This window comes from Mus caroli, chromosome 2 (genome assembly GCF_900094665.2).
Source record: "Mus caroli chromosome 2, CAROLI_EIJ_v1.1, whole genome shotgun sequence".
NCBI lineage: Eukaryota > Metazoa > Chordata > Mammalia > Rodentia > Muridae > Mus > Mus caroli.
In genome coordinates, this window is record NC_034571.1 from 140334698 (window position 1) to 140361360 (window position 26663).

Genomic DNA, 26663 nt, shown 5'->3' on the forward strand with positions numbered 1-26663 from the left:
GATTCAATTCCCAATATTAACAAACAATACACAAAACGCTTGTTTATAGTCTGAGACTAAGAATCAGTTACAAAAGTGACTAATTGGAAGCTCCACGTTCTTCTGGTTAAAATTTGAAGGTAGTCTTAGCTACTACAGGGACATCTATCATTTGAACCAGAATGCTCCAGCATCTCTGCAGAGGACTGTCGGCTTACTTCCTTTCATGGTGAGTAGTAAGCCAGGCTTTCTCTGTGCGTCAAGCACAGAATTTCCCAGGTAGACTCTGTTCCCTAGCAGCTGAGTGCCCTGTAAATTTAATTCCTTGTTCCTCTTGCTGGCTCCCTTTCTTCCCGCAGAATCTCAGTCTCTTTTTATAACCTGTATAAATGTGTGTAGATAGTTAAGTCTAAATTCTGATCAGGGAAAACATGATGCTCATCTCTCTTTTTTTCCCATTATACACTTTCCTCCCTGCAAATGGAGTCTTTTACTATATATAGTATTTATATCATATATACACACGTATATATACATATATGATAATATATATACATGAGAGTTAAAATGTATGTGAGAATACATATTTAGTATATCATATATCCTATATATGATACATATTTTGATGAGTTTATAATGATATATTTCATGGAAATACTAGATGTACATTATCACTACTTTTCAAATATGCAACTAAAATTTATGAATCCATCTCAACTTCGCGTTATTGTAAATTAAGATTGTTCCAGGCTTTAGTCCAGTTCCAGTCCAGCCAATTCCTAGTCAATCCACTCTGACATCATAGTTCTGGAAAACCTTGGAATTTCTAGCAATCCGCTTATTTAAGATCTTTATAGAGGAATAGTAAGTAATTCTAAATATTCATGTTTTATGAATGTGGGTCAGTAGACCACCACATTACTGCTCCCTCATTTCATATTACTCTCTTTTCATATTACATATCTACTAATATGCAGTTTCCAAGGATGCTTTTATCCTAACCATCTCATTTTTTCCTTCACAAAGAGGGGTCTGGGATTTTTTTTTTTATTCCTTTCAAGTTCCCTTCATTTTTTGAGAACATATTCCATCTTTTTAAATAAATTGGTTATATTATTTATTTTCATTTCAAATGTTGTCCCCCTACCCAGTCTCACCTCCACAAACCCTCATCCCATCCCTCTCCTCTTTTGCCTCTATGAGGGTGCTCCCCCACCCACCCACCCACTCCTACCTCACCCCTCTAGCATCCCCCTATGCTGGGGCATCAAGCCTCCACAGGACCAAGGGCCTCCCCTCCCATTGATGGCAGATATGGCAATTCTCTGCTACATATGTAGTTGGAGCCATAGACCCATCCATGTACACTCTTTCTTTGGTGGTTTAATCCCTGGGAGCTCTGGGGTCTTTGTTAGTTGATATTGTCGTTTTTTCTATGGGGTTACAATCCCCTTCAGCTCCTTCAGCTCTTCCCCTAACTATTTCATTGGGGTCCCTGGCTCATTCTGATGGTTGGCTGTGAGTATCTGTATCTGTATTAGTCAGGTGCTGGCAGAGTCTCTCAGATGACAGCTATATCAGGCTCCTGTCAGCTAGCACTTCTTGGCATCAGCAATAGTATCAAGATTTGGTATCTGCAGATGGAATGGATCCCAAGGGGTTTCCTCTGAAGATTGGAAATAGTTCTACCTGAAGACCCAGTTATACCACTACTGGGTATCTACCCCAAAGATGTTCCACCAAATAACAAGGACATGTGCTTCATGATGTTCATAACATATCCTTTATGCCCTACCAGGTGACTCACCTAAAATCTCATCAAATATTTACTGGCCATATTCTATGTTCTGGGTAGCAGGCTGAGCACAGTGGGGTCTCTACTTTTGCAGAGAATGTCACCAGGCCTGCTATGATACAATGTACCTTGTTAGGGGTAATTTTGGAGAGTGAGGAAAATGGGAGAATGTAACAAATTCTATCTTGGAGGATCAAAAGAAACATCCTAGAGCAGAAGAGATTGTGGTGAACACCAGACCTAAGGCTTGAGAGAAGCTAGGAACAAGATAAGGATGTAGAAATTAGGGAAAGGAAGGGCTTACCAGGAGCAGGGGATACTGTGTATAAATCATTGGGCTAAAGCGAGCAGGACATTTGCCTGTCACAGAAGGAACCTGTGAGTGTAGCCTTCAGAGACAGATGAACCTCAATCAAGAGGGCAAGTGATAGCAGAGATAGAACCTGGGCTACCCCAGTGCCAGATCAAAGAAGCCACGCTATAGTCACCAGATGGAATAATGTACGATATGGTTATCACAATGCAATGAGAATTGGTAGATGCTTGATCTAGAGGTGGTGGCAGCAAGGGATGTGGGGCTGATTTTAGAGAAAGAATAGAAGTGCTAGGACTTAGAAATAGATTGGTCATATTTATGCTCTCAGTACTGTGGGTCATTCCTAAGGAGAGGAGCTGTTTTGAAGCTCAGAGCATTGGGTTTTGTAATGGGAGTTTTCAGAGGATGTGCATTTGCACACAGCTACTGGCTCAGTAATGAGAAAAGAAATCATTGTGCCTCTCATTGGCCATAACATCCATTTGCTACCTCATTTTCCTAGCAAGTAAGCACCCATCTTAGTCTGGTTTATACCACCACAACAAAAGCTCCAAGGCTGAGGATGTTATAAAGAAAAGAGGCTTATTTGACACACAACTTTGGAGGCTAAAATACCAAGATTTGGGCAGTATGGGTTTCTATTGCTGCGGTGGAACACCATGACCAAAGCCATTTGGGAAGGAAAAGATTTAATTAGCTTACACTTTCACACCACTATTCATCATCAAAGGAAGTGAGGACAGGAGTTCAAATAGGGCAGGAACTTGGAGGTAGGTGCTGATGCAGAAGCTATGGAGGTATGCTTTTTACTGACTTGCTCCTTATGGTTTTCTCACCCTTCTTTCTTATAGAACCCAGGACCACCACCAGCACAGGGGTAACACCACCCACATGTGCTGGGCTGTCCCAAGTCAGCCACTGATTAAGAAAATGCCTTACAGACTTGATATTATGGAGTCCTATCCTTAATTGTGGCCCCCACTCCTCAGACGACATTAGTTTGTGTCAAGTTGGCATAAAACTTTTCACCACAGGGAGTATCCTATGTTTAGCCCATGTGGGGACAACATGGCCAAGGAAGATGGTATCACCCTGGGGTGGCCAGCAGTCTGTATGGATATCAGGTGTTTCTTCTCTTAAGAAGAAATAAAGAGCTAGCTAAGAAAGCTCAACATGCTTTGCAACAACATTTTTGGAAAGTAACCAATCTAAATAAATCAGTAAATGTAAGGGAACTGTATCAGCTCAAGACACCCCAAGACCAAGTTCTCAGAACAAAGGAAATTTATTTCCCCCAGAGGAACAAAGGACAGGGAATGAGACAAAGACAGGAGAGAGTAGGTGGGCAGAGAGAGGGGGAAGGGAACAGGAAGAGGGAAATGGTTATTTGTCCCCAGAGTGGGGAACAAAGGACTGCCTCATGATAGATAGAAAGGAGAGAGATATGCTTCATAGGAAAATGGCAGTTCACAAGGTAAAGGAGGAAACCTGTATTAGAATGAGATATTTAATTTTAATTGGGCATGTTACTTAAGGTACCAAAATGGGGCTTTTGATTTCTGGATTTCAATACTTTGATAGCTGGACCTTGGTAGTTAGCCTTAGGAGAAGGATGTGACCAAATTAGGGAATAGAGCTTGGTGACCATATAATCTAGCAGTTGTAGCAAGGAATAGAGAATGGGGGAGGGACGAGGTCTGCCAGGACCATATTTGCCGTGCTCAAACTGGCTAGAGTCCCTTTAGTCAATAAGTAATTTAAGAACGTAAGCATGGTTCACTGACACTCTTTTATAACATATGTGAAGAGAGACAAAGGCTGGCATGCCACTTGGAGACATAGCAAGATGTTAGAGAGAAGCTACAAAATTGCACCAAGAGGACAATGAGTGAGCAGAAAGACTGGTGTGGGCAGGATCAGAGGCAACCTGGAGTTGAGGAGGTAGTGGAAAGGAAATATGTTCGGGAGGTGAAGAGGGAGCAGAAGATAGTAAAACGAGATGCCAGAGACTTCCTAGTCCATCAAAAGGCAGTGGAGGAAGCAGGCCTGTGGTTTTTCAGACTGCATGGGTTGATGCCTGGCCACTGGCCACCCATCTCTCTTTCTACATACCGTCATGTGGCAATCTGTTGTAGAAATGAAGTGAAAGCGGCAGCCCAACTCAGCCCTCCTTTTCCTAAAGGAGCCTTTAGGAGAGACCAAGCAGATGGGAAGAAATATGTTTGTCTCTTTTCTTTCTTGGACTGGATGTAGCATAATTGCCTCTGACTTCCCAGAGCATGAAACAGCTCTCACATTCCTCCCTAAAGGCCAAGCCATGGGCAAAGGCAGAGGCCACCCCTGGGAATGGTTGTGTTGTTAATTTTTTGTAGTTGAATCATATTGACAAGATTGTTTCCAATTGCTAAAAGATGGTTGAGTAGTTCAGTGTCTTGGGGGAGGGTAGCATTCTTCTGCAATGACATCACATGGCTGTGTCACCAGTTAAAGGACAAAGACAATAAAGCAAGCAGTGAATTATGTGCAATTAAAAATGTGTATTTCCTCCAAAGCTGATGAACTATTGGGAAACAAGTTTGCTGTTACAGGAGACTCACGATGAACTTCATCGTCTAGCAAGTGATGGTCAGGAGCATCTCTTACAGTACAACCTCAAAACAAAAACAGTTCTGTTCTTAACTAGCATTTGTCATTTAGCCTAAGTGGGTTTTGAGGAAATGTGGAAAGCTATAGAGAATTGAGACACACACGCAGGAAGAACACAATGCCAGAGGTTGGGAACGATACCACATGTCCAAACCATAGTTATATCCAAGCACCTTCTCCTGGGACATATTATATTTGTTGGGTTTGAGCTGCTGAGGAGGATGTTTTCCCAAGAACAAACATGTACATTGAAGCAGGAATGAGCATTAGTCCACTTGGGAAATTTTCTCCCAAGAAGCACACACACACACACACACACACACACACACACACACACACACACCAAGATTTAAGATTTCTTGAATTGAGCCCCACTCTTGCACCATGGGTTCTGAAGTTGATCAAAAGTTTGCCGAGTGATAACTATGCTAAGGCTCATTTCTTTAGAGATACAAGAGATAGGAGAGTGGAACAAAGATGGAAAATAAGAAAATGCTGGAAGAGAACCACATGTTCCTCACTGTACAATGGAAAACAGAGTAGCCTGGGAAAGGTGGGAATTGCAGGGTATGAAAGGATTGAAGAAGATGGTGCCACAATGTTAAATGGTCAAGCAGCTACTCCTGGTAGGTGACACCACTGTGATCCATGCTAACCACCCCCACCCCTAGTGAAAGGTGACCACTAGTAACTAAGTAACTACAGAAGTTTTCTGTTGAGTTACTTTCCAGATAAATATTTCTAGAGTTGTTTTGTTTTCCAGATTTTGCAATAAGATGGTCTACTTAATTTTGCCCCAAGCCTACTGGCCACTCCTCCCAAATCCACTGGCCACTGGCTACTGACCACCCCTCCCATCCTCTCCTCTGTCACCTTCACTGGTTTCTACCTCTCTTTGTCTAGTATAGGCATAATGTCACTGTCTCCTTCCTTCTATATGATTGACCTGTCTGTCTCCAGCCAATCCTTAGCTTTTAATATCACATAAAAGTTAATGAATTCTGAACCTGCATCTCTGACACACCATTTTCTAGATAGATAGATCCTGTGATAAACTGGCTATTAGTATTAAGTTTTCTAACATTATTTCCAAACAGATGCGGCGCTGGCCAGTCTGTCTCCTACCACAGATCCAAAGCACTGTTACTATTGTCTGGCTTCTGCTTCTTGCTGCTCAACAACCCGGTCCTCTTCATGGCACCTTATGAGCAAATGTTTGAAAAGAAGACAGCCTGAAGTCCTGCTTTCCATAGATGATCATGTGGTAACTCCAGTCCCTGTGGGATCCAGGACTATATACCTTGTCCTTCCCCATCTCAAATTACTTTCTGTCTCTGGCTTTAATGTTTGGCCACTTGTGGCCCCATGGCCTTTTCGCAGAGGATTGCCTCTCTACTTCTGTCTTTTCTTTAGTATGTAGTATTCTAGCTTAGTCAATGCAATTCAGAATCAGCTTACAGACAGCCTCTCCCAGGGCTGGTCTCCCGTTGTCTCAGAGGGTTGTTCCCCAGTTGTCTCCACTGCTGTGCTCCCTGGTAAAAATCTCAGATTTCCCCCATGGCTATTGTGCACTGATTTTTTTAACTCTATCTCCTCAAAGACAGGCCTTTTTTGTCTTCACAGGGACAGGACACCCCTCAATACTTAGAACAACTTTCCAAGTACTGACAGAGCAAGTCCTGCATCCCTCGTAGGCCCTGTGCCCTGGTGCTTACTTACACACATGAGTTCAAGATTTTGCTGTAATTGAATCTGACTGTTAAAAGCCTAAAAAAGTTAGAATAAAGATCGAATTATATTAAAAGTGTTTTTGCAAGGTTAATGAATGATCTCGGGTTTGTTTTTCTGGAACTTTGACAGCAGAAGTCATTCTAAGGTTCAAATCACTCCCACCCTTTTCTTGCTTTCTCTTTCCTGTCCTTCATCTCCTGTTAGCAGAGTCAAGAGAAAGCTCCTACATCCTGAAACTGGCTTTCTTTGCCTCTTCCTGACTCACAAAAGTCATCTCTACAAATGATTCTGAGAAGGAATGGAGCATGGTATGGCTATGTGTTTTCTAAAACATTGCTATTCTTTTTTTCTTTCTTTTCTTATTTTCACTGTATTGATGTGTGAACTCCAGCAACATAAAATGAATCTGTCCTTGCTTGGAGTGGTTATGGGTGAGGACAGACTGCAAAGGTTATAAAGATGTGGACTCTGTGGGGTCAGAGTTTCACAGGCAGACAGCATACATCTGACAAACTTCATCAAGCTGTAGAATATATACATTTATTGAATGCAAATTCTATTTCATTGAAATGATGTAAATGGATTACTTTCAAGCAAAGTTTTTAATTTTTATGTTATTTTATATTTTTAAGATAGAGTCTGGCTATATAGCTATGGCTGAACTAGAATTCATTATACAGACCAGGCTAGGATCAAGCCTGCTATAATCCTCCTCCACCTGCTTCTCAAATTATAGGATTACAATTACAATTACCTGAAATTTATCTGTACTCAATGTCTTGAGATGATTATTCTAAAAGTCATAAACAGTGTGGATGTAAAAACAGTCACTTCTTTCAACAAATTTCATTCTATACAAGATTTTACCTGACAAGTCTCATTTCTGTTTGTGAGGAAAAGCATCTCTTCATCTGTTCATCTGTTTTACTTAGTTTTTGTAGTTCTTGTGACAAAATAACGTTTCATAAACAAGGGGGTGGGTTCCCTTTCATTCATGACTTCAGAGATTTGAGGTCATAGTCCTTGACTTTGAGTGTTCTTAGCCTACAGTGAGGTAGGACATCACAGTGGTGGGAGCCTGTTACAGAGGTACTTAGCTCATGGTAGACTGAAGTAGGAAAGAGACAAAAATAGGTGGAGGAACAGAGAGATGGAGGGAGAGACAAAAAGAATATCAGAAAACCAGAGCAGTACAAAGAGACAGGGCGCAAGCCGGAGATGAAGACAGCCTCAAGAAGAAAGTGTCACAAGGATATGAAAGTGAATCAGAGGAGACACCTGAAAAGGAAGAAGAGAGAAGGGGAGGAAGGGAAGGGGAGCGAGCTAAGAAGAGACATAATTCTCATAGACACACCCTGGCCAAGCAACTTCTTCCAGCTAAGCCGCTCTCCTCTTGAAGTCTCCAGAAACTCACTAAATACAGCTGGAGACCAAGTTATCTTCATGCTAACCTTTTCTCATAGAAAAAAAATCTCGTATTCAAGTCATAACATTCCAATCCAGATATATATTGGTCATCTGAAAGACTTTTACTTAACTAGTTATCTGTTTTTATAGGGATTTCCTATAAAGCTGACTCTGAGATAGAATTTGGGCACAAGTCGTTTAACTGGGAGGTGGTTTCAATAAGTATGGGAAATAATCTTATAAATATAATTTTTAATGTCAAATTTTAAATGTTGAAAATTCTAAAAAATTTAAAATTTAAAAAATTAAAATTTAAATGTTTTGATTCTTCAAAAGTTGTTTGTTTACATTTTTTAGAGGAATTTACTTAAGCAAAACATGACAGGGTACTCCAGATTGCACTTTATAAAATAGTGTAGGAATTAACCTCATACTTGTATTTTTCAAATATAAACCCTCATATATTCTAATAAGAGTCAGGGTTTGGATCTGCAATGTTCACTACATACTCATGTGTCTGGTCACTTTGCTCCCAAGTGGAAGCACCATTTTGGAACCGTTGGGAGCCTGGCTGATAGATGTAGGCCACTGGGAAAAGGCCTCTATGGTATATGATCTGCAACACTTCTGACTCAAGTCCTCTACTTTCTATCCGTTGCTATGATATGATGCTGTGGTCAAGGATCAAGCCTAAGTGCTATGCTACCCTTACCATAGTGGTCATAGTCCCTGAAACCATTAGTCAAATAGAGCTCCCTTCTCTTAATGTTTTTCTGTCATGCATAGTGTCACAGCTACAAGCAAAGTAACAAATGCACAAGTATTAAAAATATGCATATTTTTGCAAGCATAAATACTTAGATGTATTAATGATAATTGCATAGTATGAAAGTTGGGAGCAGACAATCTCTCCCATTCATGAAGCATCCAGAAGCTAAGATGTATAAGCATGGACCTCTGTGGTTAGTTATAGACCCAGTTTGGACACTGTGGATCTAGGGAGGACTGAGTACCTAAGTCCTTTAGAGGAGATGTTTGAAAGTCCCAGAAGGTCGCCACTTCCCATGCTCCAGACTGAACTCTGGGAACCTTTTATCTTGCAAATGCAGATCTACTCAGGACACATCTTTTGAAATATCAAGGGAATTTCAGCAGTTGTACCCATAATGTCAACACTTATACACAAAATCAACAATGTCATAGTGAAGTCACACAAAGTCAAATTAGTAGAAAGTAAACTTGAGCTTCGTAAAATCCCTCACACAACTTAAACCTTCAGGATCTGAATGGAACAAAGAAGAAAAATGTAGTGCAGTGAATTTTAAACAATGCCGACAACTAGGAAGTAGGAAAATAACTTTTAAAAAGGGGAAAAGAGCCAAGCATGGTACCACCCACCTTTAATACCAACACTTGGGAGGTAGAGGTAGGTGGATTTCTGTGAGCTCAAGGCCAGCCTGGCCAACATAGTGATACCCTGTATAGAACAAAAACAAAGCAACAAAATAAATAATAAAAAGAAGAAAAAAAAAACAATTAAAAAGAAAATCTGACATTTGAGAAAGTCCATTGTAGGGATGGACTATCAGTGATTTGGTACAGATTGTCCATAAAAGTTAGTCAGTTTTAACTGCTCTGGAGTTTCCCCTCTTGAGAAATTTCTGTGTTTTTCTCTTTCAGAGTGTCTGTCTCCTAAGACAGTGGTTCTCAATCTTCCTAATACTCCGACCCTTTAATATAGTTCCTTACACTGTTGTGATGCTCAACCATAAAATTGTTTTGTGGCGACTTCATAAGTATAACTCTGCTGCTATTATGAATCATAATGTGAATATTGAACACACAGGGTGGTCCTAGGCAACCCCTGTAAAAGGGTCGTTGAACCTACAAAGAGGTCACCACCTACACGTTGAGAATCACTGTCCCAGGAGACTGGCCCACATCATTTTCTATCACTGTTCCTCTGTAAGTCTTGTAACTGAAGAGAGCATTTCTGACTACAATTTCCTGTCTTCTGTGTCCTGCTGCTTTATTTTTGGGGTGAGCGTATACCCTTTCACGTGTTCTCTCATACAGGCCATAGATTTAGTGGGGACAGCACTAGAGGTTGAATTGTTAAAGCAGCTGCATTAGTGACTTCTTATCCTACCAGGCACATAATTACTTCTCAACCAGTCAATGGCTTCCTAGGTCCCTTTAGGCAAATGTGGTTTTAATCCATTAGAAGCTGCTGGGATTCATTAGCTGGAAGAAGGTTTGCCAAGGCAGACAAATATTCATTTTCAACTGGCTAATCTCCCCAGTGTTTGGCTTTCTACTTTCTACCCCACCCCCTTCATTTTTTTTCTCACAGAAATGAGTTTTTAAGATTACATCTTTCATTATTTAGATGATGAGGATGTGAGATTTAATTTTTATTTCTTTTTCTTGCTTTTTTTGCATATGCATGTGTGTATACCCACGTGCTTCCATAGGCACAATTTTCTATGATGTATACATGGAGATCAGAGGACAGATCTTGGTTGGTTTTCTCCTTCCACTGTAAGCTCTGGGGATTCTGTTCTGGTTCTCAGCCTTGTGCAATGAACACTTTTGCTCTGAGCCACTTTGCTGCCCAGAATTTAGACTTCTTGAGATTGTGATTTTTTAGGGACTTTAGGCTTTGAGGATTTTTCTCTTTCGGGATCTCAATATTTGGGATTATGGTGTTTGGGTTGGGTTTTTCAGGATTAGAAATTGACCCCAGAGCCAGAATTAGCTTTGGGGAAAGTGGAAATATGGAAAAGACCATGGGGGAAAAACCATTAGCAGGTGTGGTGATGTGCAGCCAGCTGTCCTAGGCTCAGGGCTGCCAGGGTTCTGACTTATGTGATATGCAGGATGCCTCTCACTGCCCGAATAATGGAGGGAGTAGCACTGGCCTTCATCCACTGCTGCATCACTGCCACAGAAATCTTCCTTTATAGAATTAACTCTACAGGACCTTCTCTGCCCAGCTCACATGATGACCACACTTGGACTGTGAAAGCCAGCAGACACTCACGGATGCTTGCTTCCAGCAGCTGTTGGCTTGTGGTACAAGGTGCTACAATAGAGCATGCCAGCAGCTGCTAACATCTGTATTTGTTTGTGGAAACTCCATCCTAACTATAGCTGCTGCTTTCTCACTGTTTCAGGTGTCTGCTTTCCTATCTCTATCATCATCCTAGACTGCTTTTCTGTGTTTCCTTCCATGTCTTTAAACTAGAACACTAAGATTAGCTATAATCAAATGGAATAACAGGGCATTTCTGTGTATAAAATTCTCACATATACAAAAAATATGACTCAAATTATCAAAATAGACCTGGGTTGATATGCAGATATTATACTCATTTATCATGAGAAAAAACAAGACTTTGGGTTGAGTTACTATATAGACTCTAGACTTCTCAAAATCTACCTGAAGTTCCAGCCTGGATTGTATCTGTTCAAGTTCTGAACCACTCATTCATCCATGGACATCCCTGTCTCTATGTCATGGCACTGAGATGCAAATAATAACAAAGGTAGCTGATGATCATGCAACTAGAACAAAAGAATAGATAATGCCTAGAGACATGAATTATGTAACAGCAATTTTCAGAAAGCATGTCAGGTTGATTGCCAAGCATTCACAAAGAAAAATGTCTTTTCTCCCCTGATAATTCAATAAAAAAAGAAATTGGTCTTCAAAGGAACCCGGTATAGCAAAGATTGCTTTGAGCATGCACAATCCTAGAAATGGAATAAACACTGTCAAGAGTTGAGATGATAGGTTCTGAGACTGTGGCATTGACATCACTGTCCCAGGTTTAGCAGACTTCATTCTAATGGCCATCCTGCCCTGTCCATCAGCGTGGCCAGCTCATCCACCCTCTTCGTTTCTGCTCTATGGTTTCCAGGCACTTTTATAATTTTGTTTCTTCTACACATGGAAATCATGACTTTAAATGGCACCATATGCAACAGAGAAACAGAGACTGGTAGAGGATACGCCTTTCTAATTTTGTCTCTTTTCTACCCGAGACACTTGATGATCACTTTCTTTTCATCCTGTGACATACAACTACTTGTCTTTCTTTCTGATGTACTGTCTTCTCCTCTCAGAGGTTGCCTGGGGCTACCCAAGCAAACTGCTTATGTATTTGAGTCACTGTCAGCTTTGGGGGTAGGGAGGCTCAATCTTAGACCACCTCTTATTACCATAAAACTGAGTCATGTTTTGACTGCACAAACATGTATATTCCCTGAGGGTGGACAGGTGTGATTTGTGTATCTCATCCATACTTAGTCAATAGTACCATATGGTAGACCCTTCAAGTATTCTGTGAACTTATCAAACATATGTGATTAGCATCACATGGTCCTCTGTATCTGCAGGATTCTTGTTCGTGTACTCAGACAGCTGCAAAAGGAAAAGTTTTACAATGCTGTGTGAGTTGAAAATATAAGCATTGTCTTCTTATTGTCCCTTACCCAATTTAGTAGAACAAGTATTTACAAAAAGTTATCACAAGGCATCTTGAGATTTAAAGTGTTTGAAATGATATGTGTGGGATCTATGTGGAGATGGAGTTGGGTGGGGAGGAGGTGTGGGATGTGGAGCAGTTGGAGGGAGGATGGGGAGGGGTGGGGGGCGGAATATAGAGTGCAAAAAATGAATTTGAAATAAAAGTAAATAAAAAAAAACAAATATGACCATTTTCTGCAAAGGTCAATTTGGTATCTTCGGAGGTTCCTAGAACCACTTCTTTATAGATTTGGAAGGACATATATTCCTATTTTTAAGTTAAGACACCAGAGTTGAAGGGCAGGGTTGCAGAAGTCAGCAGAGTCAAGCCTGCCAGGTGGATTTGTTAGGAGTTAGCTCGTTGGCTTGAAGGCATGGTACTCAATCCCAGCCCCGTTTAACCGAGCATGTATTGCAGCTGGGTCAGTGTGTCTAGAGTATGGAAGGCTGTTCTGCAGTAGGATTGTTAAACTGCCAAAGGGTAGCCAGCTCTGCTATTTACTCTTTGCTCCTTTTCTCTTTTCATGGGCTGCCGGGGAAGCCAAATCCAAAAATATGCTCACTTGTAGAACACTTGACTTTATTCTGTGTAGTTTTTTTTTCTCAGCTACTTTTTAAAACTAATGGGATTTACTTCTTTATGTTCCATTAATTTTAAAAAGTTTACTTTCATTAATCATGTTCCCCTATATGCATTGCAAAATGCTTCATGTGGACTCTTAAAGAGAATCCAAGGAAGAAGGAAGTGGAGTCATGCCACAGAGTTGAGTAGTAATATTTGGTGGTAGTCATTGTCTCACTTGAACTCTGGCTTCTGTTGGGGTCTAGGAGTCCCTCTTCTGTATTTGGAAATTCAGTTTCATTTGGGTAATTAGAGACTAAGAACACAGGATGCCTTTCACATGCAGCTGCCTAAGCCAGTGTTAGCAGATCTCAGAACCTTCAGGGTGGCCTGCACTTTTCCTCTCCTTTGCATGTCTAATGGCTCCCAGCTGTGGTCTCCCACTGCCCAGCCTCTGGGAAACCACACACTGATAGGACCTGGCCTTTGAATCTTGCAGCACTTGCCACTTGATTTTTAAGTGAAGAATGCTCAAAATAACTGCTCTTGCAAAGGAGAGGCACGTAGGGACACTTCCACACACAGAGCACTGCCAATGACTCATAATCAGGATATAAAAAGAAAAAAAAAAAAACCTGCCTGCCTGCTAAGGATTAATTCTTTTCTTATCCTTTGATTTTTATTCCCTCAAAGACAATTTTAGTCACAGTGACAATTTCACTTGTAATGTTTCATGGACATGTTCTAAGATTCTCTTCTCTCTTCTAGAAAGGCATCTTTTGTATTCTCATTATCTAAAGTCCCCTGCCTACAAAGTCTGACACTTCAGAAGGTTTTGAACTGCCCTATATCTATTTATATCTGTATATATCTATATCTATATCTATATCTATATCTATATCTATATCTATATCTATATCTAATCTATATCTATATCTATATCTATATTCTGTTCTTTCTTATTGGCTTGTGCTGGAAACCTCACGGGGCTCACTTGATTTTATATTGTTAAAGTAGATATGGTCCCAAGCTACTTCAAATGTGAATGAGAAGTAGGCTGTAAATAAAGAGTGGCATTTGGGTTAATTCTAGGGGGTGTGGTCAGCCCGTTTCTGCCAGGGGAAGGAAGATATCCAATTTTAAAGGAAATCATGGAGACTCCTGTGAAGAAAATGAAATGACAGGCAGTGCAAGAGGAAATAAGAGAGTCACCTTGGACATCAAAGCCTAAAAGAAAGGACCATGACTAGCATGGATGGCAGCTATAAGATAAGAGACAGATTTGGCTCCAGGACAATGGCATCCTCAACAAGGCCTACTAATATGAAGATAAGTCTGCCTTAAGCAGCCACCCAAATGCCCAAACCCCATGGATGTGGGCATCAGGCTGTGGCAGTCTCACTCCATACAGCTAGGCACAGTAAGAGGGGCAGAGAAGAAAAGAAAGAAGGAGGAGAAGAAGGAACGAGAAGGAAAGAAGGTAGGAGGAGGCAGTGGTGGCAAGGAGGAAGATCCCAGGTAGAAAGGAGTGAAGCAATGAGCAGCTGGAGACCAGCTCGCCTAAAAGTTGCCTTCAAGTCAAATAATGTATGTAAGACCTTGAGGTCTTACTCACAAGTTGCGTAGAGGTAACCTCAAGTTCAGGATTGTGATGAAACAAACTTCATTACAATCCAGTAATTCACACATCGCCAAAATGACTGATAACAATACTAGAATCAGCTGTGATTTCATTGTGGTTTGCTTCTGGCTCTGTTGGAAGATGGTGGAACCTTTCCGAGGTGGGGCCCGCTGGGAGGTTTTATACCATTGGACATGTTTCAGTTTGAATATGAAATGTCCTCCACCTCAGGCTTATGTGTTAAATGCTTGTGTACTAACAGAAGGCGATATTTGGAGAGGCTGTCAAATCTTTGTGAGTTAGGGCTCAGCTTGAGAAAGTAGGTCACAGGCGCGGGGTGCGTGCTTGCAGACTTAGTGTCTCTGTGTACTTCCTGTTCTGCTCTCTGCTTCCTGATCTGCTGTGGGTAATCAGTCACCCATGAACTAACCTGTTCAGCTGTTTCTTCCTGCCATGATGGACTAAAGCCCTCTGTAACCATGAGCCTAAGCAAATTCTTCCCTGAGGAAGTTGTTTCTTTCTAGTATTTACAGTCACATAAATGTGACTCCTGCCTTCTTTTACTTTCCTGGAACATACATAGAGTAAAGAAGGAAGATCCTCAAGTCTCGTCAATGTCACCCAGCAAAGAATAGGGTTTGCAGTGAAAGCAGATCTAAAATAACAAAATGCTCCAAGCAGAATCCTATATTGGTTCAACACCATGAAAAGCCAGAAATAAGAGCCAGACTTCTCACAATCCTAGACTTAAAAGGAAAGATAACCCATATAAGTTGAAGAGCTGCATCTGCAACCCCTACAGATGAGAGTCATGCACTCATTTCTTCTGCCCATTTCTCAGATCAGAAAAGCAAGATCCTGAGAGGCTCTGTGACTATGTTTCTCCTGACCCAGATCTTTATGTGCGGATAGACTCAGAAACCCAAGGAAATCTGCAGGCTGAATGAGAAAGACTGCCACATGCTGTGTTGTCCTCCCTCAGTATGAAGTGGCAGTCTTGTAGAATTTTACTAAGTCTGGTAGTTTCAAGGATTTGTTTGGGAGTTTTTCAGGTACAAATAATTCAGATGGCCCATGAGACTCATCAGCACCATATATTGAGTCTCAGTGAGTCAGTCACAGGGGAAGACAATTAATTCTCAGTGGGTAGTGAGCCAGCTTCAGGTATCCCTCAAACTGGTCTCTGTGATATCACAGACTGGCTGTCAGGTTCTTAGTTTTAATCAGAGAGGAACGAACTCAGTGGGTCTTTTAAAATTTCTGTTTCTACTCAGTGTATGAGTGTTTGGCTGCATGTCTGTGGCTCCATGAGGTGTATGCCAGGTTCCCATGGAGTGAATTAGATCCCTTGGAACTGGAATTAAAGATGGATATAAGCCATGATATAATTCCTGGAAACTGAACCTGAGTCTTCTGTAAGAGCAGCAAATACTCTTAACCACTGAGCCATCTCTCCGGTTCCCATACCACCTCGCATCTATTGAAGTGGAACCTCAGTGGCCACTCAAAAGTTAGAGGCCTCACCAGGAGGTCCTCTGCCTGTAATTCAACTTGATGCTGTGGGAAGTGTATTGCATAGAGTTTACTTGCTTGTTGCCTGCAATCTCGTATTGTCGGGAGCAGACTCTCTACTACCCCAAACCACTCACTGCATTTGATATGCTTCTAATAGTTTGGCCAATTAACTTAATTTTAAAGCTTCTAAAATTGTTTCCACCATCTTGTGTCATAATGTGTTGGGGAGAGGCCTCTAGGGCCCAACAGATAGCCAGAAGGTTGCCTCTACTAATCCCTTCTCTCTCTATCTTCTCTCTATCTATACTCAGTGGCCTGAGTATTATCTATCCTTCTTGCAAGTACATGGATAGTGCCTTCCCCTCCCCACACACATCAGCAGTTTTTGTTATTCTCCCACGTGACCTGGAAAGTACATTATACTCCCCATGTGACCTAATCAGTCTCTTCCTCTCCTCATGTGACTTGGAAAGTGTCTACCCGTCTCTCATATAACCTGGGAAATGTCTACTTGTCCCCCTCAACATGATCAAGCAATGTCTCTTTCTGATGTGTTTTGGACAGTGCTTGCCCCTCCCCATGTAACCTGGGCCTCTCTTGACCTTCTGTTTCTGTAGTCTTCAATCTTCACAGTACATGTGGATTGCACCTGCCTCAAAGCTATCATTTATTTTTATCTATCTATCTATCTATCTATCTATCTATCTATCTATCTATCTACCTATCATCTATTTTATTGTTTGTTTGTTTGTTGCCATTTTAGGGATCAAACTCAGTGCATTGTGTACACTAACCCAGTATTCTAGCACTGACTTCAGCCCAATCTTACCATGAACATCAAATAACTTAGATATAAAAAATCTCATGGACAGACTTTCAAAGACCCCTACCAATATTCTTCAAACTATTCCACAAAATAGAAACAGAAGGAACACTACCCAATTCATTCTATGAAGCCACAGTTATGCTGAGTATTCTCCCTTGGAGATGGAATGGCTTCTGTCTAATCAGGAACTTTTCACAATTTCCTTTCATAAAGGACTTCATAAGATATTTTTTCTACTTCTATCATGTTTAATGTTCCAAATAGATTTTAAAAACTGGTCGAGTGCATATTACTTTTAGCTTCAGAAGATATCATGTATATTTAAGAGACATTTATCTATTATAAATTTTTTCAATGACTTAAAAAATATCAATACTGAGTTTTATACTTTAAATAAATTTTATTAATTTACTAAAAATAAAAATAAAAAACCCTGCACACAAAAAATGAAAAGACAATAAAAAGTAAGAAAAAAATCTCATGGAACAGTCACTTTGGGTAACTGTATAGACCTTAGTGTTTCACTTCTACAGGCAGGAATAGGCAAGAACAATGGGGTCTGAAGTCAGGGACACTTGGAGTCGGGCTTCTGTCAAGCTTACTTTCCAGGAGAACTTTTATTTCCTCTGTGTCTGTGTGTATTTTGTGTCTGTAGTGATATGGTTTCACAGTCGCCCACCAAGAGTTATTTTAGACCTTGCTGTCTGAATCTAGAATCCTTTCAAAGCTTCTAAATTCTACTGAACACAAACATCTCCTGAAAGTCGGGTTGGGGGTGGTGGAAGGTGGGGGTTGGAAGATTCCAGAAACAGGAAAAATTTGTAAATCTACATAAAGCTATGACAGTTCAAAGAACAGTTATCCTTCCTAAGTTGAAGTTTCATGACAACAGAGTTCACCGTGATACAAAATGGAGACTAGCCTGGGAAGAACTGTTCAGGCCTGTGTGTAACAGTGAACAAAACACAAGAAGATACGATCACTTGTCTGCAAATGGCTCATTAGTTCCTGCTGCAGTGGCTCTTTTACAATTTAGATTTAAGATGGTCCCAACAGACCTGTGTGGCCAAGAGCTTGGTGCTACTGGAAGGTTATAGAAAGCTTTAAGAGATGGGGCCCTGTGAGAGGTCTGAGGACATTGGAGGATTGCTTCTGGAAGAGACTTTGAGATCCTTGTCTTTGCCTCTCTTTTACCTGCTGCTCAGCCACCATGGGGAGCAATTTTGTTCCTCCATGCATTTCCTGTTGAGATGTCCCAAAGCAACAGGTTCAATTGGTTGTAAACCAAATCTCCCAAAGTGTTAGCTACTGAAAACCTTTCCTCTTTAAAAATTGAATAGCTCAAATATTTTGTTGTAATAATAAATTGCTTCCTAACATAGACACTTACATACAACCTTCCCAAACCCAATTTAGAATTTGGCAGGTGGTCAGTATGTGACAAGAAGGCAGATGATATAAGGCATGGCTCTTTTGTGTGCTATTGGCTACATCACAGAAACCTGCCTGGTGTGTGCAGCTACCAGGTCCCCGGTGCTTGCTGTAGGCATCTGCCTATGCTGCACTAGTGTGAAAGGGAGGCTACATTCATTGTAGATGAGGGACAGCTATTGCTCATATGAGCAGAAAATTGTGGCCAAATAGCTGATTATTTCTCTACAGATTAGGATTAAATAAACTGTATATAAGTATTTATTACACACACACACACACGCACACACACACACACACATATTTAGGATTTATTTATTTTTATGTGTCTAAGTGTTTGCCTGTATACTACATTTGTGCAATGCCCAAAGAGGCCAGAAGAAGCTGTTGTATTCTCTGGGATTAGAGGTTTTTTTTTTAAAGATTTATTTATTTATTATATATAAGTACACTGCAGCTGTCTTCAGACACTCCAGAAGAGGGTGCCAGATCTCGTTACGGATGGTTGTGAGCCACCATGTGGTTGCTGGGATTTGAACTCCGGACCTTCGGAAGAGCAGTCGGGTGCTCTTACCCACTGAGCCATCTCACCAGCCCCATCTGGGATTAGAGTTACAAAGAGTTGTCAGCTACTATGCGGGTGGTAGGAATTAAACCCCACCCTCCGGAAACCAGTGTTCTTAACTGCTCGGCCATCTCTCCAGCTCCCCCAGTTAAAGGATTCTTAAGACTGGGTTACTACACTTGGGATGATATTCTCAAATTCCAACCATTTCCCTGCAAAATTCATGATGTCTTTGTTCTTAGTAGATAATTAGTATAGATTAGCATAGTATAGTACTCTAATGTGTAGTCATCACATTTTCCTTATCTATTCTTCAGGTGAGGAATATCTAGGTTGTTTCCAGTTGCTGGTTTTTACAAATAAATCTGATATAAACAAATATGGTGAAGCATCTTTTGGGTTTATGTCCAGGAGTGGTATAGCTGGGTCTTGAGGTAGAACTACTCCCAGTTTTATGAGTAACCGCCAAATTGATTTCCAAAGTGGTTGTATAAGCCTGCACTTTCACCTACAATGGAGGAGTGTTCCCCCCTTGCTCCACATCCTCCCTGGCATGTGTTATCTTTTGACGTTTTGATCTTAGCAATTCTTATGAATATAAAATGGCACTTCAGAGTTGTTTTGATTTGCATTTTCTTGATGACTAAGGATTTTGTGATCATGTATATATGGATATTAGTCACAAAATACAGCATACCCATTGTGATAGTTGGAATATGCTTGGCCCAGGGAGTGGCACTATTAGGAGGTATAGCCTTGTTGAAATAGGTGTGGTCTTGTTAGTGGAAGTGTGTCATTGTGGGCCTGGGTTTTAAGACCCTAATCCTAGCTCCCTGGAAGCCAGTCTTCTCCTACATGCCTACAGAACAAGAGGTGGAACATCCAGCCCCATGTCTGCCTGGATGCTGACATGCCCACCTTGCTAAAAATGAAATGAACCTCTGAACCTATAAGCCAGCCCCAATTAAATGTTGGTCTTTATAAGAGTTGCCTTCATCATGGTATCTGTTCTCAGCAGTAAAACCCTAACTAAGACACCCATGCTACAATCCACAGATGCAAAGAAAGTAAACAAGAAGAAAGGCACAAATGAAGGCGCTTGGATCTCACTTAGAATGGGGAATAAAATAGTTATAAAAGGCAGATGGAGAGAGGGAACTGTGTGGGAGATGGGGAGGGCAATGGGGGGTTCAGGATCAGGTATGGGGAGGGATAGGAGATGGTCACATGGCCATGAGAATGAATGGAAATCTGCATCTGACAGTCATGGGGAGGTGATGGGCATCTCTAGGACCAGGCAGGGACCTGGGATAAGGGAAACACCCAAAAATCAATGGGGATATGGATCTTGAAGAAGACATCTCCTGTAGCCAGAAAAGAACTCCAGTGGATCTATAGGGACACTAACCCACCCACAAAACTTTCAACCCAAAATTTATTAGGTCTACAAGAAATGCAGGCAGGGAGGACAGAGCAGAGACTGGGGGAATGGCTGATCAATAACCGGTCCAACCTGAGACCCATCCCATGGACAAGCACCAGTACCTGACATTATTAATGATACTCTTTTGTGCTTGCAGACAGGAGTCTAACACTTCTATCTTCTGAGATTCTGAGAGGCTTCACCCAACAGTTGACTCAGACTGACACATTCATCCCCAGTGGATGGATCTTGGGGACTCTTATGGAAGAATTGTGGGGAAGGATTGAAGGCCCTGAAGAGGATAAGAACTCCACAGAAAGTCCATCAGAGTCAACTAAGCTGGACCATTGGATCTCTCAGAGACTGAACCACCAACTAAAGAACATACCCAGGCTAGACCTAAGCCTCCCACACATATGAGTAGATGAGCAGCTTGGTCTTTATGTGGGTCCTGAAAAACTGGGGTGAGGGTTATCACAAAAGCTGTTTGTTGCCTGTCTGTGGGATATACTCTTCTAGTTGTGTTGCCTTGTCTGGCCTCAGTGGGATAAGATGTGCTTATCCTTGCAGAGACTTGATGTGCCTGTGTAGGGGGATACTCAGGGACACCCACCCACTCAGAGGAGAAGGGGATGGGTGAGGGAAGGATTGTGAGAGGGGCTGACTGGAAGGGGTCAGTAAATAAGTAAAAAAATTAAAATTACTCTAAAAAATATGACTCCCAGCCTCTCAAAAAAGGACTTTTTTCCTTTTTTTATTGGATATTTTTTTCATTTACATTTCAAATGTTATCCCAAAAGTCCCCTATACCCTCCCCCTGCCCTGCTCCCCTACCCACTCACTCCCACTTCTTGGCCCTAGCTTTCCCCTTTACTGGGGCATATAAAGTTTGCTAGACCAAGGGTCCTCTCTTCCCAATGATGGCCAACTAGGCCATCTTCTACAACATATGCAGCTAGAGACACGAGTTCTTGGGTTACTGATTAGTTCATATTGTTGTTCCACCTATAAGGTTGCAGACCCCCTTTAACTCTTGGGTACTTTCTTTAGCGCCTACATTGGGGGCCCTATGTTCCGTCCTATAGATGACTGTGAGCATCCACTTCTGTATTTGCCAGGCACTGGCAAAGCCTCACACGAGACAGCTATATTAGGGTCCTTTCAGCAAAATCTTTCTGGCATATGCAATACTGTCTGGGTTTGGTGGCTGATTATGGGATGGACCCCTGGGTAGGTCAGTCTCTGGATGGTCCTTTAGCGCTAAATTTTGTCTCTGCAACTCCTTCCATGGATATTTTATTCCCTATTCTAGGGAGGAATGAAGTATTCAGGAGTTGCTCTTCTTTCTTGATTTTCTTGTGTTTTGGAAGTTTTATCTTGGGTATTCTAAGTTTCTGGGCTAATATCCACTTAGTGAGTGCATTGCATATCAAGTGACTTCTTTTGTGATTGGGTTACCTCACTCAGGATGATACCCTCAAGATACATCCATTTGCCCAAGAATTTCAGAAATTCATTGTTTTTAATAGCTGAGTAGTACTCCATTGTGTAAATGTACCACATTTTTTGTATCCATTCCTCTGTTGAGGGACATCTGGGTTCTTTCCAGCTTCTGGCTATTATAAATAGGGCTGCTATGAACATAGTGGAGCCTGTGTCCTTATTACAAGTTGGAACATCTTCTGGGTATATGCCCAGGAGAGGTATTACTGGATCTACCGGTATTACTATGTCCAGTTTTCTGAGGAATTGCCAGACTGATTTCCAGAGTGGTTGTAGAAGCTTGCAATCCCACCAGCAATGGAGGAGTGTTCCTCTTTCTCCACATCCTCGCCAGCATCTGCTGTCACCTGAATTTTTGATCCTAGCCATTCTGACNGGTGTGAGGTGGAATCTCAGGGTTGTTTTGATTTGCATTTCCCTGATGATTAAGGATGTTGAACATTTTTTTCAAGTGCTTCTCAGCCCTTCGGTATTCCTCAGTTGAGAATTCTTAGTTTAGCTCTGTACCCCATTTTAATTGGGTTATTTGAATTTTTAGAGTTCAGCTTCTAGAGCTCTTTGTATATATTAGATATTAGTCCCCCATCAGATTTAGGTTTGGTAAAAATTCTTTCCCAATCTGTTGGTGGCCTTTTTGTCTTATTGACAGTATCTTTTGCCCCACAGAAGCTTTGTAATTTTATGAGGTCCCATTTGTCAATTCTTGACTTTACAGCACAGGCCATTGCTGTTCTGTTTAGGAATTTTTCCCCTGTGTCCATATCTTCAAGGGTTTTCCCCACTTTCTCCTCTATAAATTTCAGTGTCTCTGGTTTTATGTGGAAGTCTTTGACCCACTTAGACTTGAGCTTTGTACAAGAAGATAAGAATGGATCAGTTCGCATTCTTGTACATTATAACCGCCAGTTGTTCCAGCACCATTTGTTGAAAATGCTGTCTTTTTTCCACTGGATGGTTTTAGCTCCCTTGTCAAAGATCAGATAGGTGTGTGGGTTCATTTCTGGGTCTTCAATTCTATTCCATTGATCTACCTGTATGTCGCTGTGCCAGTACCATGCAGTTTTTATCACAATTGCTCTGTAGTACAGCTTGAGGTCAGGCATGGTGATTCCCCCAGAGGTTCTTTTATTGTTGAGAATAGTTTTTACTATCCTAGGTTTTTTTGTTATTCCTTATGAATTTGTAAATTGTCCTTTCTAACTCAGTGAAGAATTGAGTTGGAATTCAAAAAAGGATTCTTAAGAAAGGACTGATGGACAGGTAGAAAATGTATGCATAAGAGGGACCCTGTGATTCTAACAAAGAACATAGATTCAGACAAGACAAGACTTATTGGAACATCACAGAAATGATCACTACTGAAAACAGAACCTGACACCAGAGTCTGAGAAGAGGGAGAATCTGAGGTCAGGGGCTGGGGCAGCACCATGGATAGTTCCTGGGACCAAGACCAGGGGGAACTTGTTAACAAAGATTCTGAATCTGTGACTGGGTCAAGCAGGAAAGATTACTGATTGATCAACCGATCGATTAATGATTATGCCTGCCATGACCATGTGACTGGGTGTAGTGGAAAGTATGTAAGATGTTTGCCTGACCTGATGTAGCCTTTGCCCATCAGCAGGGCTTTTGCATTTAAGACAGTTTGCACAGCACTGGGAGGTCAAAACTCCAAAGGTAACCTGTTATTACATCCATAAACATTTTTCCTCTATGATCCACTTCTAGCCAGGCCTGCCTAGATTCAAAGGAGGTTCCTAAGAATGAGACTTTCAGATTCAGTGTTGACCATAGTTTTTCCAACAAATGATCTTCCTGTGTGGCTCTAGATGTTACTGCTTGGACCAGAGTAACCATGCCACTCCCAACAGATCTGGGGCTCAATTTGAGTATAGAAAACTGTGACTGATCTGGGGCCCAGATAGTATAACAACACTAGCCTTACCAGGGAGCAATGCCATTTTATAAAGACCCTAGTCCACTTTCACAGTCTCTCCTCTCACAGAAGATCTTCTGTGGCCTCTGATCTTCCTGTGCACTGAGGTAGAGAGCATCTGCTGTGTATCAGCTATTTCATGAACTACATTGTATTTTGGGCTTTCGATCAGGAGCATAAAGACTTTTAAGCAACTAAAATGGGACTTGAACACAGTCAAGGCAACTCAGTGTTAGAAAGGCTCATTTCATCTTTTGTAAGAAATTCCCATCATCTAAGCTCTAAAAGCATTTTAAAGAAGCAGGCAGATGGCTTTCCAATATTTCCAGATAGCCTCTTTCTCCTTTTCCCTGCCATTGCCAATCACTATCAACCCCCACAGGAGCCTTCTGGTCTTCCCTTTCTTGTCCTGACAGCACGGGTTTCTCAGTTGATCTGCTTAACCACTCCAGGCAGAAAAGGTGATAATAAGATGGATTTGCCTCTTTTTGTGGGATGATGGTTTATGGATGTCAGTCTCACCCTTGGAAGCTGAGGGCTAACTGCCAACATCCAATGACAGCATGTGGTACCAAGTACACCTTTAGTCTGGCCTAGACTTTGAATCTTTTTTTTTTCTTTCATCTGTGCGATTAGCCTAATGGGCTTTGCTTTGTGTTGGAAACTGGTGAGCAGCTGTTAAAAGCCTGTCTTTCATTCACCCTAAGGAAGATATGTGAAGTGTAACTCCAGATTCCTATAAGTTGAGAAAAAATTGAATGACTAGTGAGTTTCCCAATTCAGGGGCACTAGACTGGGCAAAAGTTGCCTTGGCTCTGCCCAGCCACACATCAAAGAGTCTCAGACAAACCTTATTAGTGTGGTCATGAAATCAAGATGTTTTCTGAATGTCTCTCCCATGACAAGCCTCCATCTGGGCTTATTTTTTTTCTTTCAATGATCTTAAAATGTTTGAAGATAGGCATCATTATCCTTATTTTGTAGATGAAAGAAGTGTATCTTCGTGTAAGTAATGTCTTCTTCAGTCACACAGCTACTGGGCAGCAATAGCACAGTTCACACCCAGCCTTTTGGTGTCAACCCAATGACAAGTTTATCTTGCTACAGTCATGACTGTAACACAGTGTCCCAGCCCTGTCTATGCATGTTTGCATCAAAATTCCATGTGGATCTCTCCACAGCTTTCTTCATCTCTTAGAGGGGAGTCTGATAGCAACTGAACTTAACAGTTTCTGGTCGCTGGTACTTAGAACATTTCCAAGTTCTGGTGAATGTTTGTTGAGTCTAAAGCTATTGGATCACGACTATCATATGGGTATCAGTGTCCTGTGATTGTCAAATACATGGTCACAGATAATGTAGTGTAAACAAAAATGAAATTTTATCCTCTGAGAACCAGATTAGTTTTGGTGGGCCACAGTTTGAGATGCAGGCAGGGCTGTACCCCTCTGACACTTTCAGAGGAGAGAACTTGTATTTTTGCATCATTCAACTCCAGTGGCTGACAATCTATCTTGAGTATGGGTTTGTTACTCTAGATTTTGCCTGTGCACTCATATGGCTTTCTCTCCATGTGTCAAATCTCTTGCATCTCTAAGGATGCTTGTGATTGCATTTGGGGCTTAATGAACAACCAGGATCATTCTATATTTGAAATCCTTGGTGAAAACTACAAAACTTGCTGCATAATGTGAACAAGCTCTTATTCAGATTGCCACATGCACAGTTCTGAATTTTGGAGGCATGTTTGGCAATGTGGTACTAGACCAAGGCCCCCATTTTACTGATGAGGTCCATGTTCATATGGAGATCTAGGCTGAGAGCCCTTTTCACAGTCAGCTTCTCTGGCCTCTAGTATATTCAATGGCTTGTTACAGTTTAAATGTTGACAGTTCCCCAGAGGCTTATGTGTGTAAACACTTGATCTCCAGATGGTGGTGCCATTTATGGGTTCTGTGGAACCTTTAGAATATGGGACCTACCCATAACTGTTCTTATTGTTGGGCAAGTTTCCTACCACCACCAAGGTGGAGGGTCTATTGCTTTTAAAGATTTCCTAATTAATACTCATTACTATTTTCAGTAGGTCAACAAATAAGTGGATAAAAGACCAACAAAACTTCCTTCTGCATCACTTTTTATCCCTGAATGACCTTGGATTTGCTTGTCAAAGCCACTTTGTCATACTAGATGTTTTTTTTTTTCTTTCCTGGAGGCCAATTCAATGGCAATGTAAGAAAAAACAAATCTTTCATTACTTCCAAGAGACCTTACAACAAAATAAAACACCAAAGTGCTTCAGAACAGTGGCCAGACCAGACAAGGCTGAATTCCTTTCTTCTGTACTCTGAGCTGGGCTAGATGAGTTGCCCAGACAGAGCTGAAACAGAGAACATGATGGCCCATTTCCCCTTAAAACTAAATTAATAAGAGTTAATGCAAGCTTTCCCTATTGCCATTTAAACCCAGTTCAACAACAGCCTGCACTTTCCTCTCTGTGTCCTTCAGAATGGCAAAAAACTCTTTCTTTAAATGCCTCAGATAAGAAGGTCCCTGTGCAATCACTTGGCATGGCCTCTGCTGGTCATGTACCAGACCTTACTTTTAACATAAACTAGCCACTGGTCCTCACAAATGGTCTTGACTTTGATCCTCCTCTGCCACACTGAATGTGACAGTGTATGTCCAGGTGGGTTGAATCACTGTTTTTGGTTCTCTATTGTGTTCTGCAGCAAATACTACAAGGGGTGAGTGAACTCTCTTCTCTTCTCTTTTCTCTTCTTCTCTTCTCTTCTCTTCTCTTCTCTTCTCTTCTCTTCTCTTCTCTTCTCTTCTCTTCTCTTCTCTTCTCTTCTCTTCTCTTCTCTTCTCTTCTC